Raw genomic sequence first — 13425 nt, 5'->3', positions numbered from 1 at the left:
TTGACCTCTCTGTCTAGTTTCCCTCTTTTGTCAAATAGGGAGGATGATGCTGAGCCACCTCTGAAACACTTGGGCGGAAGGCCCTGTGGAAGTGTAAGTACAAGTAATAATTCATTCAGCGTTTGTGCAACTAAACATCTAAAAATGTGTCCTAAAAGCAGAGGGATGGCTTTTGTACAGGCTGCACAAGGCTTGGAGATGAGTAAGTTCTTATGTAAGACCCTGCTGCAAACTCCAGCTCCCCTAACAAGCCTGCTTGGGCTGATTGAAGTGACAACAAATGGAAAGTCACGACAACGGTGCAAAGGTCATAATTTTAGTTTACAAAAAGTCCAGGCCCATGCCGTTTTACTGACTGTTAGCTTAATCCTTTTCTAATGGAAAATATCTTCATAAGCTTTCAGACTATTAGGGACAGCTATCAAAACAGCACAACAGCGAAATGTGTGAGAACAGTCCATGGAAAAGGCTTACTCAGTAGCATGCAGCTGGAGGGAAAAGACCATGAAATATTCCTGAGTTTTGCCACAGAAATCATGGCCATGGCAAACATGACACTTAGCAGAGCTCCTCATGCCAAAGCAAGAGTAGGGTGAAAAGCATCCATGAAGTGGTCAGATCCCCAGCAGAGACAAACTCGGCACAAGGGTTAGACTGACTGTCCATGCTTCAATACCATCTGTGCTGTCCAGGACACAATGAAGACTCTCCCTACTCTGAAAAGCATCTCCTCTTCATGTCACAGGAAAGCAGAAGCTTGAAGACCGTTGACGTGGGAGCATGAGAAACCAGAGAGCCAGTCTGATGCCTACTAAAAGTCAATGCACTCTGCAGTGCCAGTGAGCAGAAGAGGGAAAAGTATAGAATGAACCAGTCAGCTTGTGCGTGCCCTCTTTTGCCCTTTGTTAGCCCTTCATAGAATCATGCAGATGCTCCTTCTCTGGGGTGCTCTGTGTTTTGCTGTTCTAGCTAGGCTCACCCATCTCTGCATTACCAATACTGTGGGAGCAGAGCTCATTGCATCTCTCTGTCATGCTTTCTCTGCATTTATAGCATGTGGCAGGATACAGCAGAGGTGCAGTTGTAACAGTATGGTCCTGATGAGATTCTCACAAGTGTCCTTTGCACACGCAGGGGCATACAGAAGGATCTTCTGAAGTTGCCTCCTGGTGCCTGGGATCAGCCCTCTTTGGGAGCACATTAACATCTGCTTTTAATTGCGTGTTATTGCTGAAGGTATCTTTTAAATGGCTTGTTTAGGATGTACGGTGCCTGCATGCTCTAATGCGGGCACTTTGGTCATTAAAATATCTTTAGAAATTAGTGGCAGAGTTGACAGTGGGTTCTCTAAATCAGCTTACACCTATCTTGTCTTTTCTCTTAGATACACATGGGAAGGTAATACTGTTGTAGGCAAACTGCCCCTAGTTGGAAGGATGAGGATTGTGCCTTTCAAACTGGCTGTCTTGTCACAACTGTTTTTCTGACCTGTCCATGAGTGCCCCGGCAAGATGGGGGACTAAGCTTCAATCTGATCATGACCAGGCTGCTCATTGATTTAATAACATCTCTGCTATTGAGCAGATAACTTTGATAAGCAACCTGCTCCTAATTATAACTCCGTGCCAGACTCTTGCGTAAATAGATCTTGTCAGGCTGTCCCTGTGCCTCATCGTGTTAAGACAAAGCACCGTGCAGTGCAAGAGTTGAGTAATATGGCTGTTGCTATAACAAATTATTAATACCAGCCTTGCTGCTGATCAGTACCCACTGGAGGGCTGCTATGTGGCCACTGCATCTTTTGGGATACATTCTTCTCAAAGTCCAGGAATCTAGATAAGAGTGTCTCCAAATCATTTAGTTTCAGAAGCCTCCTGATTTCCCTTTGGAAACATTTTCTCTTTAAATATGTTAATTATGGTCTAGAGCAGGGTTTGTCAACCTGTGGGTTGGGATCCAAAATTGGGTTACTAGAATGTTTCAAAGGGTCACATAGCATTTCCTGTGGCTCCTGTCCCACAGGGCTGGCTGGGCTTGCCTCCCCACTCCAGGCACTGCAACCCCTGGGGTCCCCGTGCCACTCAAGGTTGGCCCAGCCATCATGATGATGGGAGCCCAGGCAGGCCAAATCTGAGTGAGTGGCCCTGCAACCCATGAGCCAGCTCACAATTCCGCTATCACAGATTTGGTCCAGTCAGGGGGGTAGGGCCAAACCAGAGCCGAGAACCAAGCCCAGCCAGCCTCATAGTGCGGGAGCCTCTGCTGTGGGGTGAGTGCTGGGCAAGACCCAACTGAAACCATCTCAGGGCCCCCACTCCCAGACTATTTACTGGGTCGTGACAGGCCATAAACATTTACAGATGGGCCCTGAGCCCAAGAACCACTGGTCTAGAGACTTAATAATGATTGTACTGACCTGTGGAGGGTGTGTTTCTGTCACTGCCCTCTGCTGGATGGAAGCAGACCTCATCTGTGTCAAAGGTACTGTAATGTTCATGGAGATTCTCCTTTAGCTCAAGTGATACAGGTTTGTGGTTCTGGAACAGCAGGATCTGGGTTCTCCCCTAGTTCTTACATAGCATGAGGGGATGAAATTGGGAAGAAAGGGGCATCCTGGACTCCCCTGTCCTCTTGCGCCATCTGTCCTGGGGAGGCCTGGAGGGAAGAGGGGGAAAATGGTCATATGATGTACACACAGAGAAAGGTGAGGGGCATGGGGGGGAGCAGAGTGAGCAGTGGAGAGGAGATGATGAATGCAGTGTATGGAATAAATGAGGAAGGAGAGAGAATGAAGCAATACTGGAATGAGGGTGGGGATAAAATAAGAGGGGGAGGGTATGACAGAATGTAACCATGTGTCCACACCCTATGCACTATCTTAATCTTCTTACAAAGTACATTTTGTGAGATAGCGTTTGAAAACTCATGATTAGCTGGTCATTATTATCCTGATAAAATGTATATGACAACATTGCATGTGATGTTACAATATTCCACTGTATGGTGTTGTTAATACGTGTTCCAAACCACAGCCCTACCCAAGTAGAAGTTGGCATACAGGGCTGTCTTAAACAAAGGAACATGTGCTCTGCTTAATTTGCATTTAAGCAGTAAACAGGATCATCAAGCAGGAAGAGAAACAAAGAGACTCTCTAATAGGTGAGGAAAAAGCAGCAGGGAACATCCTTCCCTGTTGACACTTTGTCTCCTGAATCTCAGCCGGAAATGGTTTTTCAAGCGGGGGACTGATAATATAAAAAGGAGGGACAAACACCCCAAGGTCCGCCCCTTTATAGCATTCACGGCACCTGAAACAACAAGACAAAGGAAGCGCTCGGTGGATTCTAGGGAGAATTCTAGGGATTCTAGGGTCCTGACCTAAGAAATTTGGTCAGTAAAGCTGCTGAGAGCATGTGAGAGAACTTTTGCTTCGAGTTTGACATAGTACGGTAAGTTAGGCACCAGTTGAGTTTTATCTTTCTTGTAACCATTTCTGAATTTTATTCCTCATTACCTGTGCTCACTTAAAATCTCTCTGTTTGTAGTTAATAAACTTGTTTTATTGTTTATCTAATTCAACGTGTTTAAATTGAAGTGTCTGGAAAACTCCATTTGGGGTGGCAAGTTATGTGCATATTATTTCTATTAAAACAATACCAGACTTCATATAAACTTGTATTGCCCAGGAGAGGGCTGGGCAGTACAGGACATACCCCCAGACTTAGATTTTTCTCCCAGAAATGTATGTTGGAGGCACCTGCAGCAGAGGGGGAAAGGAGTCCAGGAGAGCTGGCTGTATTTTAAAGAATCCTTATTGAAGTTACAGGAACAAACCATCCTGATGTGTAGAAAGAATAGTAAATATGGCGGGCGACCAGCTTGGCTTAACAGTGAAATCCTTGCTGACCTTAAACACAAAAAAGAAGATTACAAGAAGTGGAAGATTGGACAAATGACCAGGGAGCAGTATAAAAATATTGCTCAGGCTGCAGGAGTGAAATCAGGAAGGCCAAATCACACTTGGAGTTGCAGCTAGCAAGAGATGTTAAGAGTAACAAGAAGGGTTTCTTCAGCTATGTTAGCAACAAGAAGAAAGCCAAAGAAAGTATGGGCCCTTTACTGAATGAGGGAGGCAACCTAGTGACGGAGGATGTTGGAAAAGCTGATGTACTCCATTTCTTCACGAACAAGGTCAGCTCCCAGACTAGTGCACTGGGCAGCACAGCATGGGGAGGAGGTGACCAGCCCTCTGTGGAGAGAGAAGTGGTTCAGGACTATTTAGAATAGCTGGATGAGCACAAGTTTATGGGACCGGATGCACTGCATGCAAGGGTGCTAAAGGAGTTGGGGGATGTGATTGCAGAGCCATTGGCCATTATCTTTGAAAACTCATGGCAATCGGGGGAGGTCCCAGACGACTGGAAAAAGGCTAATGTAGTGCCCATCTTTAAAAAAGGGAAGAAGGAGGATCCTGGGAACTACAGGCCAGTCAGCCTCACCTCAGTCCCTGGAAAAATCATGGAGCAGGTCCTCAAGGAATCAATTCTGAAGCACTTAGAGGAAAGTGATCAGGAACAGTCAGCATAGATTCACTAAGGGCAAGTCATGCCTGACTAATCTAATTGCCTTCTATGATGAGATAACTGGCTCTGTGGATGAGGGGAAAGCAGTGGATGTGTTGTTCCTTGACTTTAGCAAAGCTTTTGACACTGTCTCCCACAGTATTCTTCTTCCCAGCAAGTTAAAGAAGTATGGGCTGGATGAATGGACTATAAGGTGGATAGAAAGCTGGCTTGATAGTTGGGCTCAATGGGTCGTAATCAATGGCTCCATGTCTAGTTGGCAGCCGGTATCAAGCGGAGTGCCCCAAGGGTCGGTCCTGGGGCCGGTTTTGTTCAATATCTTCATTAATGATCTGGAGGATGGCGTGGACTGAACCCTCAGCAAGTTTTCAGATGACACTAACCTGGGAGGAGTGTTAGATACGCTGGAGGGTAGGGATAGGATACAGAGGGACTTAGACAAGTTAGAGGATTGGGCTAAAAGAAATCTGATGACATTCAAGGGACCAAATGGCTAGGCAGCAGTTCTGCAGAAAAAGACCTAGGGGTTACAGGGGACGAGAAGCTGGATATGAGTCAACAGTGTGCCCTTGTTGCCAAGAAGGCTAACAGCATTTTGGGATGTATAAGTAGGGCATTGCCAGCAGATCGAGGGACGTGATCATTCCCCTCTATTTGACATTGGTGAGGCCTCATCTGGAGTACTGTGTCCAGTTTTAGGCCCCGCACTACAAGAAGGATGTGGAAAAATTGGAAAGAGTCCAGTGGAGGGCAACAAAAATGATTGGGGGCTGGAGCATGCGACTTATGAGGAGAGGCTGAGGGAACTGGGATTGTTTAGTCTGTAGAAGAGAAGAATGAGGGGGAATTTGATAGCTGCTTTCAACTACCTGAAAGGGGGTTCCAAAGAGGATGGATCTAGACTGTTCTCAGTGGTACCAGATGACAGAACAAGGAGTAATGGTCTCAAGTTGCAGTGGGGGAGGTTTAGGTTGGATATTAGGAAAACCATTTTCAATAGGAGGGTGGTGAAGCACAGGAATGCGTTACCTAGGGAGGTGGTGGAATCTCCTTCCTTTGAGGTTTTTAAGGTCAGGCTTGACAAAGCCCTGGCTGGGGTGATTTAGTTGGGGATTGAATCATAGAATCATAGAATATCAGGGTTGGAAGGGACCCCTGAAGGTCATCTAGTCCAACCCCCTGCTCAAAGCAGGACCAATTCCCAGTTAAATCATCCCAGCCAGGGCTTTGTCAAGCCTGACCTTAAAAACCTCTAAGGAAGGAGATTCTACCACCTCCCTAGGTAACGCATTCCAGTGTTTCACCACCCTCTTAGTGAAAAAGTTTTTCCTAATATCCAATCTAAACCTCCCCCACTGCAACTTGAGACCATTACTCTTCGTTCTGTCATCTGCTACCATTGAGAACAGTCTAGAGCCATCCTCTTTGGAACCCCCTTTCAGGTAGTTGAAAGCAGCTATCAAAGCTATTGGTCCTGCTTTGAGAAGGGGGTGGGACTAGATGACCCGCTGAGGTCCCTTCCAGCCCTGATATTCTATTATTCTAACCAAGGCTGCTAAGAGCCAAGGCGTGGCTGGCTGGCTGGCTGCAGCACACATGGACGTAGTTGGGAGTGACTTCCATGCTGGAGGCTGTTTGTGAGCAGTCCAGACTGGAGGCTGCAGCAGCAAAGCAATATAAAGGGCACAGCTACTCATTAGCCTGGTACAAACCCTAGTGTGTGAGTGAGGGGACTAGGTGGCAGGGGCTGCATTTGTAAGTTAAACTGAGCTTGGGCAGTCATTCAGAAAAAACAAAGGATGGCTCCTATTAATGACCTGGATGTAGGTATAGCGAGCATACTGATCAAATTTGCAGATGACACCAAGGTAGGGGAGATTGCCAACACTTTGGAGGATAGAGCTAAAATTTCAAAAGGATTTTGATAAATTGGAGAACTGGGCTATCGACAACAAAATGAAATTCCACAAAGACAAATGTAAGGTGCTACATTTAGGAAAGAGAAGCCAAATGCACAGATACAGAATGGGGGATAACTGGCTTGGCAGCAGCGCTGCTGAGAAGGATCTGGGAGGTGTGCTGGATCACAACCTCAACATGAGTCAGCAATGCAATGCTGTGGCAAAAAAAACAAATGCAATTTTAGGTTGCATTAACAAAGCATGCAAGTCATGGGAGGTGATAGTACCACTCTACTTGGCACTGGTTAGGCCTCAGCTGGAGGATTGTGTCCAATTTTGGTCACCGCAGTATAGAAAGGAGAAAAATTGGAAAGGATCCAGAGGTGAGGGACAAAGATGACCAAAGGGATGGAACGCAAGCCATACAAGCAAAGGCTGAAGGAACTGGCAATGTTTAGTTTGGAAAAATGGAGATTAAGAGGGGACATGATAGCTGTCTTCATATATTTGAAAGACTGCCATAAAAAGATGGAGAAAATTTGTTATCTCTTGCCACAGAGGGCAGGACAAGAGGCAATGGGTTCAAACTACAGCACAGCAGATATAGATGAAATCTCAGGAAAAACTTGAACTGTAAGAACAATAGGACAATGGAACAAACTGCTTAGGGAAGTTGTGGAAGTGCCTTCACTGGAGGTTTTCAAAAGGAGGCTAGATAGCCATCTGTTTAGCCATAACAAATCCTGCATCTTGGCTAGATGACTCTTGTGGTTCTAACCCTGTGGTTCTATGATTCTATCTCTCAACCCCCCTGTATCTCCGTCTTTGTTGAATTGTATCTACACCCTTTCCTGTGCCTCTCAATATCCCTTCCCCATTGTTGTTTTTATGGCTGAAAGCTTTTGTCTGCCATCCAATATTGCACTCTGCTGTCTTGCAGTACAGTAGAAACTGCTTGTAGTAAACTCTGCTTGAATAAAGCTTTGTTTCATAGAGTTCTGTGGCATTGTCCTTGTAGGAGGGTATTGTCCTTAATTCCATATTTCGTCTCCTATTGTGTTGAAAGTTCAGAATTGTCCCTGGGAAATCTGAACAGGCTGGAAGATTAGGACTCTCTGTTTATGGGGGGAGTAGATTAATTGAGCTCTACTGACTGGACAAGTTTTTTTCTATGTTATGAAAATAAACTCCATGAAGGAATGTGATCCTAATCCTATTAAGAGGAAGAGCACTGGCCTCTCCTCCAGTGGAGGGTGTGTGTGTGCGCGTACGCTAAGTTAGCTCCAGCGAGTACCTCCTAAAAGCCCATCTGCGGCTCTGTCTCTGGGGCAGAGAGAGAATGTGGATACGTCAGATGTAGGCTGTCATGCTATCTAGTCCTCCCTGGCCTTTCTTTGATAAGTATCTCATTAAAGCCTAACTAGTGCTGCTGTGTTCTCTGGCTTCCCTATCAAAATTGTGCAGCTCCAGGAAATGTACATGAGCCAGCATTTGAACCAAGCCCCTGCTCTAATCAGGCCATTGTTTTATGTGTGCAGAAGCAGAGTGTGAAAGCTGGTGGGCCTCCTGCCATGGAACCTACACACAGTTGGGTGTGGAAGGCACAGCCCTGTCTGTCCGGAGGCATGAATGTGGGTAAAGAGAGAAGGAAACAGGAGACGAGGAGGAGGGAGAGAAACAAAAGTTAGAGGAGGAAAGGGAGGAAAGAGGGCAAAGGAGCAGCAGCAGTGGCCCTAAGAAGGGGAGATTTCCACTGAGTGGTGTCAAATGTAAAAAACAATAACAAAAAACCACCCTGTTACTTACTGCATATGGCCAGATTCTCCCCAGATCTCTGTGAGGCTGCCTGGTGACCCCTGGTGAGACCCAGACCCTCCCAGTGACTGCTGGCAGGGAGATCCGACAGGCACTGAGGAAAGCTGGAATCCTAAACTCCAGCCCATGGACTGTATTTAGAAGTGGAAATGGGCCCACGAGTTGGACATTTCTGTACTTGAACCTGTCCTAATAGACCCTCCAAACCCTCCTGCCGTGCATAGGCGGGGATCTACTCCATCTTTTTCAGGAGACCGGTTCCTATAACCTCTAGGTTTGTCAGGACTAGGATGATCTCCGAGGTTTGACTGCACATGGGCTAACGAACAATGCCTGGGACTGGCACAGGTCAGCCTGGGCTGTTACAGGCCACCATGGCCCTGTGCAGTAAGGAGGCAAGGCAGATCCCTTGGGCCCGTAGCAAGGGGTGCAAGGTCTGTGCAGTAATGCTCCTAGGCTGAGGTTTTCAAAGACCTCTGGAAATCTATCTTAAATGGTAACAAGGCTGTGAATTCTTTCAATTTTTGTTCTTTAAAAAACAGAAGCCCCCAATTCTGGTGCATGCTATATGCAGCTGCCCAAATGCCCATCCCCCTCACTTGCCAGTCTGTCCTCGTCTCCTTTTCTCCAATCCCATTGCTGGCTTCCACCCTCCTTTTCAGGTCACATCCAAGCCACTCATCCTCCCCTTTACAGCTCAACACAGCTGTGACATGGCCACATCCCTGCTCTCCTTGCCTCCTGCCCCTCCTCTTTCACTCCCGCCTAGCCATTTCTGGCATCTCCCAGCTAAACAGTCACAAGGGCTGCCCTCTCCTCCTTTTAACCCCCAAAGACCCACTTCCCCATGCCTTTTGAGGTGGATCGGGGTATCAACCTGTCGCATCCTACGTACTTCACTGTTTACAGCCACTGTGATCCTGGTTTGAGAAATGTTGTACAGAGTCCAGACCCAGAATGACCTTCCCTTGCTGAGCTGGAAACCCAAGAAATACGGCTTTAGAATCCCAACTCATGAAATACAAGTAGGTAGAATATGCTGGTTGCTTTTGAGTGTACCATCAACTATCTCCTTGGGTTTAGTGGTGCCCAGGAGGCAGGGTTTTATTTGGAGAGGAAGCATTTGAAGCTGGCAAGGGTGTCAGGAAATGGAATAAATCAGAGGCAGCATTCTGGTCGTATGATGACTAGCTCAGACCATTCACTGAAGACCACAGGTTGAGTGAGTGAACAGTGCTGCAGTGTGTCTATGGACTCTCCTCCCCCTCCCACCTCTGGGTGGAGTGTCTTCCTTTGAAAAGCTCTGAGCTCGAGGGTGGCTGCTCAGAGTGAGTCAGGAAGGTTGGAAATCACTGGCTGCCAGCTGGACTGCTGTAAGTAGACTGCTGATAACTGCCATGTATTTCTTGTATGTGTCGCTTCTTAGCGTTACGCAGTACTGGAAGATTCATGGCTTGGGAATGGCACAGAAACAGTGTCTTTTGTGCTTATGACTTGTCGACAGTTCAGTTTCTCTTCTTCTCTAGGTTTGCTTTCAGGGCTTTCATTACAGTTTGGCATCAGCTTTAAATCCTGAAACTTTTGCTACCTGTTCTGGGGAATGTAGAGATTAGCTGGCTTTAGTTTGTGAACCACTGAATGCTGTCCTTGCTACTAAATCAACCCTGTCGGGAGACCCATTGACCACATAGTAGTCCCTCAAATCAGGAACACTGTCCCACCTGTGTTGCAAGATGGAACCATCTGGGGACTGATGTGGTAACTGTGCCCCCTCCCAACATGGCTGATACATGTATTGTCACGAGGACCTCTGAACAACAAACACTATTCCAGGAATAGAGTAAATAACCCTCATACAAGAGAAACCTGTTAGGTGTTTTGCAAGGGTCCCATTCTTCTGGGCAGTAGCCAAGGAAATGGATGGCTTTTTTTCCTTTGAATAGCTGAGGTGTGAAAAGCTACACAACTCTATTGTGTGGAGCATGTTTAAGTGCTGTGGGAGTTGATTATTTTTTGGTTATGCCCCGTGGTTATGTCAGTGATGGGTATTAATTTCAAAGGGGACTCAGTGTACTGGAATCCGCGTAGCTGTCTGGCTTGGCAAGAAGGGCTCCATTTGCCCACTAGGAGTCTTCGGGTTTGTCCATGCTGCGGTGGGAGGTGTGGCTGCGGCATGTGGAGACGTACCCAGTCCAGCTCTGGTGCCAAGAGTAGTGAAGATGCAGCAGCACAGTCTTTAGTATGGGATTTACAAGCCTGCCAGGGACCCTAGGTAGCGACTTGAGTGGCTGACCTGGGCTGAAGCCTGTGCTGTTAGGGCTTCGCTGCTGTTGGTATTCGCACTAGCTAGGTCAAAGTGAGCTGGGGTGCGTCCGCGTGGGCTGCAGTCACACCTCTAAGTATACACCGGGGCAGGCAAACTTTTTGGCCCGAGGGCCACATCAGGTTTCCAAAATTGTATGGATGGCCAGTTAGGGGTGGCTGTGTCTCCCCAAACAGCCAGGCATGGCCTGGCCCCCGCCTCCTATCTTCCCCAACCCCCCTGCTTCTCACCCCCCTGACAGCTCCCCTGGGACTCCTGTCCCATCCAACGCCTCTGTCCCCTGACAGCCCCCTCGGGACTCCTGCCCTATCCACTGCCCCCTGCCGCCCCATCCAACCCCCTTCCTCTCATTCCTGACTGTCCCCCCCCCGGGACCCCTGCCCCATCCAACCCCCCCGTTCCCCGCCCCCTGACCACCACCCCCAACTCCCCTGCCCTCTATCCAACCCCCGCCACCCCCTTACCACGCTGCCTGGAGCAGCCGAGGCTGGTGGCGCTACGGCTGCGCCGCCCAGAGCACTGGGTCAGGTCGCGGCTCTGCAGCTCCACCGCCCAGCCCCCCGGAGCATTGTGCTGGTGGCGCTACGGCTGCGCCGCCCAGAGCACTGGGTCAGGCCATGGCTCTGCAGCTCCACCGCCCGGCCCCCCGGAGCATTGTGCTGGTGGCGCTACGGCTGCGCCGCCCAGAGCACTGGGTCAGGTCGCGGCTCTGCAGCTCCACCGCCCGGCTCCCCGGAGCATTGTGCTGGTGGCGCTACGGCTGCGCCGCCTAGAGCACTGGGTCAGGTCGCGGCTCTGCAGCTCCACCGCCCGGCCCCCCGGAGCATTGTGCTGGTGGCGCTATGGCTGCGCCGCCCAGAGCACTGGGTCAGGTCGCGGCTCTGCAGCTCCACCGCCCGGCCCCCCGGAGCATTGTGCTGGTGGCGCTACGGCTGCGCCGCCCAGAGCACTGGGTCAGGCCATGGCTCTGCAGCTCCACCGCCCGGCCCCCCGGAGCATTGTGCTGGTGGCGCTACGGCTGCGCCGCCCAGAGCACTGGGTCAGGTCGCGGCTCTGCAGCTCCACCGCCCGGCTCCCCGGAGCATTGTGCTGGTGGCGCTACGGCTGCGCCGCCTAGAGCACTGGGTCAGGTCGCGGCTCTGCAGCTCCACCGCCCGGCCCCCCGGAGCATTGTGCTGGTGGCGCTATGGCTGCGCCGCCCAGAGCACTGGGTCAGGTCGCGGCTCTGCAGCTCCACCGCCCGGCCCCCCGGAGCATTGTGCTGGTGGCGCTACGGCTGCGCCGCCCAGAGCACTGGGTCAGGCCATGGCTCTGCAGCTCCACCGCCCGGCCCCCCGGAGCATTGTGCTGGTGGCGCTACGGCTGCGCCGCCCAGAGCACTGGGTCAGGCCATGGCTCTGCAGCTCCACCGCCCGGCCCCCCGGAGCATTGTGCTGGTGGCGCTACGGCTGCGCCGCCCAGAGCACTGGGTCAGGCCATGGCTCTGCAGCTCCACCGCCCGGCTCCCCGGAGCATTGTGCTGGTGGCGCTACGGCTGCGCCGCCCAGAGCACTGGGTCAGGTCGCGGCTCTGCAGCTCCACCGCCCAGCCCCCCGGAGCATTGTGCTGGTGGCGCTACGGCTGCGCCGCCCAGAGCACTGGGTCAGGTCGCGGCTCTGCAGCTCCACCGCCCGGCCCCCCGGAGCATTGTGCTGGTGGCGCTATGGCTGCGCCGCCCAGAGCACTGGGTCAGGTCGCGGCTCTGCAGCTCCACCGCCCAGCCCCCCGGAGCATTGTGCTGGTGGCGCTACGGCTGCGCCGCCCAGAGCACTGGGTCAGGTCGCGGCTCTGCAGCTCCACCGCCCGGCCCCCCGGAGCATTGTGCTGGTGGCGCTACGGCTGCGCCGCCCAGAGCACTGGGTCAGGTCGCGGCTCTGCAGCTCCACCGCCCGGCCCCCCGGAGCATTGTGCTGGTGGCGCTACGGCTGCGCCGCCCAGAGCACTGGGTCAGGCCATGGCTCTGCAGCTCCACCGCCCGGCCCACCGGAGCATTGTGCTGGTGGCGCTACGGCTGCGCCGCCCAGAGCACTGGGTCAGGTCGCGGCTCTGCAGCTCCACCGCCCAGCCCCCCGGAGCATTGTGCTGGTGGCGCTACGGCTGCGCCGCCCAGAGCACTGGGTCAGGTCGCGGCTCTGCAGCTCCACCGCCCGGCCCCCCGGAGCATTGTGCTGGTGGCGCAGCTGAGGCTGCGGGGGAGGGGGAACAGCAGGGGAGGGGCCAGGGACTAGCCTCCCGGGCCAGGAGCTCAGGGGCCGGGCAGGAGGGTCCCGCAGGCCAGATGTGGCTCGCGGGCCATAGTTTGCCCACCTCTGGTGTAAACAGACCCTTAGACCAGGCTGAGTGCTTCCTCTTCAGCATTTGTCTGGATCCCTCCCACAGTCTAGACCTTTCATGACCTGTAGTGTCTCTGGGATGTGTGAAAGACTGGCTGCTACTGGAGAGCTTAGCCCAGAGAGGTCTGAGCAACAGGACTGGCTGTCTCTAGGGAAGAGCCGCAATAGACTGTCCTTTACATAGTGTGTGGCCTCCTCAAAGCACCTCGTTCTTTTTAACTGGCCCTTGCAGATCCCCTGGGAAGCAGGGTGCATCAGGATCCCTGTGGTCCAACCCGTGCTTGTCTTGCATCTTCTGAGAGCAAGCCAAGAGGTGGCCAGTCTTCCTTCAGTCGCGCTCTATCATTCTCAGTAATACTCTGCTACTCCAGTCCCAGGGCTTCACAGAGTGACCCCACCTGCATCTGCATTGTCTGCATGTTCTGAGAATT

General features: G+C 51.3%; 1 protein-coding gene across 3 annotated transcripts in view; it reads left to right on the top strand.

Moving 5' to 3' along the window:
* Positions 1-13425, top strand: part of SLC31A1 (solute carrier family 31 member 1) — a 58215-nt gene that overhangs the window by 25486 nt on the left and 19304 nt on the right. The window contains exon 1 of one of the 3 annotated variants that reach the window (XM_084650089.1): positions 9654-9672. The exons of the other annotated variants lie outside the window; for them this stretch is intronic. The gene's annotated coding sequence lies outside the window, so the exon portion shown is untranslated. Of the gene's footprint in view, positions 1-9653; positions 9673-13425 lie in introns of those variants that run through there. 3 annotated transcript variants of the gene reach the window in all.

The sequence above is a fragment of the Lepidochelys olivacea genome (genome assembly GCF_965140295.1).
Source record: "Lepidochelys olivacea isolate rLepOli2 genome assembly, chromosome: 16".
Classification (NCBI taxonomy): domain Eukaryota; kingdom Metazoa; phylum Chordata; order Testudines; family Cheloniidae; genus Lepidochelys; species Lepidochelys olivacea.
Note: the sequence above shows the minus strand (reverse complement) of the source record. Positions and strands in the feature narration are given on the sequence as shown.